The 2,887-nt window shown below is 37.7% G+C and overlaps 1 pseudogene; it reads left to right on the top strand.

Annotated features, from left to right (window-relative positions):
- LOC105290809 overlaps window positions 1–2,887 on the top strand; it is a 21,540-nt pseudogene that overhangs the window by 14,200 nt on the left and 4,453 nt on the right.

The following is a 2,887-nucleotide window of genomic DNA, read 5'->3' as shown; positions in this document are numbered from 1 at the left end:
CTCTCTTTGTTTCTTAATGAGTCTGGTTAAAGACTTATCAATTTTGTTTATCTTTTCAAAGAACTGGCATTTGGTTCACTGATCATTTGTATTTTTTTAAGACTCTATTCTGTTTATTTCTGTTCTGATCTTTATTATTTCCTTCTTTAAGCCCAAAGCTCTTTGGGCTTTGTTTGCTGTTCTTTTTCTAGTTCCTTTAAGTGTAAGGTTAGATTGTTTATTTTAGAGTTTTCTTATTTCTTGAGGCAGGCCTGTTTTGACATTAATTTTGTTAGGACTGCTTTCACTGTGTTCGATAGATTTTAGGTCATTTTGTGTTTTCATTTTCTCAAGGTGTCTTTTGATTTCTTTGTCTCAAGGTGTCTTTTGATTTCTTTTTTGATATCACTGTTGCCCTATTTGTTTTTTAATAGCATATTACTTACCCTCCATGTGTTTGTGTGTTTTTCAGTTTTTCTCCTGTAATTGATTTCTAGTTATATACCATTGCGGTTAGAGAAAATCCTTGATATGATTTCGATCTTCTTAAAATTATTGAGTGTTGTTTTGTGACCTACCATGTGATCTATCTTGGAAAATATTCCATGTGCACTTGAAAGAATGTGTATTTTGCTGCTTTGGGGTAAAATGCTCTAAATATATCAATTAGATCCATCTGGTCTAGTGTATCATTTAAGGCCGCTGTTTCTGAGTTGATATTTTGTCTAGAAGATCTATCCACTGTTGTCAGTGGTGTGTTAACATTTTCTATTATGACTGTATTACAACCACTTTCTCCCTTTATGTCAGTGAATATTTGCTTTATGTATTTAGGTGCTCCTGTGTTGGGTGCATAAATGTTTACTGGGGTTTATTTTCTTGTTAGATTGATCCCTTTATCATTATGTAATGTCCTTCTTTTTCTTTTATTACAGCCTTTGTTTTAAAGACTCTTTTGTCTGATATAAGTATTGATACTCTAGCTTTTTTTTCATTTCCATTTGAATGAAATATCTTTTTCCATCTCTTTCAGTCTTTTGTGTCTTTTGATATGAAGTGGGTCTCTTATAAACAGCATATGTATGGGTCTTGTATTCTCATCTATTCAGCTACTCTGTCTTTTGATTAGAGCATTTAATCCATTTACATTTAAAGTGACTATTGATAGGTGTGTAGTTATTGCCATTACATTATTCATTCTTTTTAATATTTTTTTTTTAATATTGGTTTGGTGTTGAATTCTTTTAGCTTTTTCTTGTCTTGCCTGTTCTTTATATTTCAATTTTAATGGATAGCCTTGCTGGGCAGAGTAGTCCTGGTTGTAAGTCCTTGCTTTTTATCACTTTGAGTAATTCATGCCAATCCTTTCACCTGACAGTCTTATGAGAGCTCCCTTATAAATAACTAGCTGCCTTTCGCTTGCTTTTAAGATTCTCTCTTTATATTTAACCTTTGCCATTTTAATTATGATGAGTCTTGGTGTGGGCCTCTTTGGGTTCATCTTGTTTGCAACTCTTTACACTTTCTGGACTTGTATGTCTATTTCCTTTACCAGGTTAGGGATTAGGGAAGTATTCTGTATTATTTAGATATGTTCTCAATCTTTTGCTCTATCTTTTCTTCTCGTAACTCTATGATGTAAATGTTGTTAATGCATGATGTTGTCCCAGAGTTCTCTTAAACTGTCTTTATTTTTTAAAAATTCTCTTTTCTTTTTGCTGATTCAATCTTCTGCTTCATCTAACCAACTGTTTATTCCTTATAGTGTATTCTTTATTTCAGTTATTCTTCATTTCTGACTTTTTTTTTTCATGGTTTCTATGTTCTTTCTATGCTCACTGTCTCTTTATTGAATATCTCAACATTTTGTTGGTTATCTATTCTCCCCCTAAGTTCATTAAGCATCCTTATAACCAAGTTTTTGAATTCTATATCTGGTAGGTTGCTTGCCTTCATTTCATTTAGTTATTTTTCTCGAAGTTTCATTTGTTGTTTCATTTGGGACATACTTCTTTGTTTTCTCAATTTTGGTTGCCTCTCTGTGTTTGTATCTATGTATTAGGTAGATCTGGTACATCTCCCAGTTTTGGCCAGGTGTCCTGTGTGGCCCAGTCTCCCTGATGTCCTATGCCAGATGCTCCCTTGTGTGGATTGTTTGTGCCTTCTTGTTGTAGTTAGGCCTTGATTGCTATGGGAACATCAGTGAGTGGAATTGATTCTCAGGCTGACTTGCTATGAGAATTGGCCATGTCCACAGTGTAAGAGCTACTATGTGGGGTCTGACCCTATGGAGTGGGATTCATCCCAGTGAGCTTTTATGCCTGTTGAGTCTACACTTTGGGAGTGCTGCCTGTGGGGCTAATCAAGTGGTGCTCTGTTGTGATCTGATGGTAGCCTCTGGGTATTTTGGTTCTGAGTCCTTTTGGGAGAGGCTCCTGTGAAGGCCAAAGTCAGCTGCTGCCTGTGACCAGCCTAGGTCTACCTGCTAGGAGCTACAAAGGTATCTGTGGTTTGGTTGCTGCCTATGCTGGACCTGGAGGCTCGTGGGAAAGACCACACTGTGAATTGAGGCTGGCTGCCCCCAATACTGGCTTTGGGGTAGCTTGGCAAAAGGCCCAGGGCACCCCAAGGCTTGAGGCTACCTGCCAGCTCCCCACAAGGCTCAGCAGCTGAAACTGCCTCAGGTGGTCTGTGAGCTGGTTGAGGCTTGGTCTCAGAAAGTCTCCAGGGTAGGGTAAGTGATATTCACCAGGTTAGTGCAGATTCAGAATTGGCAACACATCAAGGCCAGCAGCTTTCTGCCTTGGGCCTGCAAACTCCTGAGATTTGTTTAAGAAGTACTGTAGCTTGAGTTGGGGCTGGTCGCCTTTCACAGAAAGTGTCTCCATAAGCTGAGAACTATTGATTG

The sequence above is a fragment of the Pteropus vampyrus genome, unplaced genomic scaffold, assembly GCF_000151845.1.
Source record: "Pteropus vampyrus isolate Shadow unplaced genomic scaffold, Pvam_2.0 Scaffold2, whole genome shotgun sequence".
NCBI classification, from domain to species: Eukaryota; Metazoa; Chordata; class Mammalia; order Chiroptera; family Pteropodidae; genus Pteropus; species Pteropus vampyrus.
This window is presented reverse-complemented; position numbering and strand designations above follow the sequence as displayed.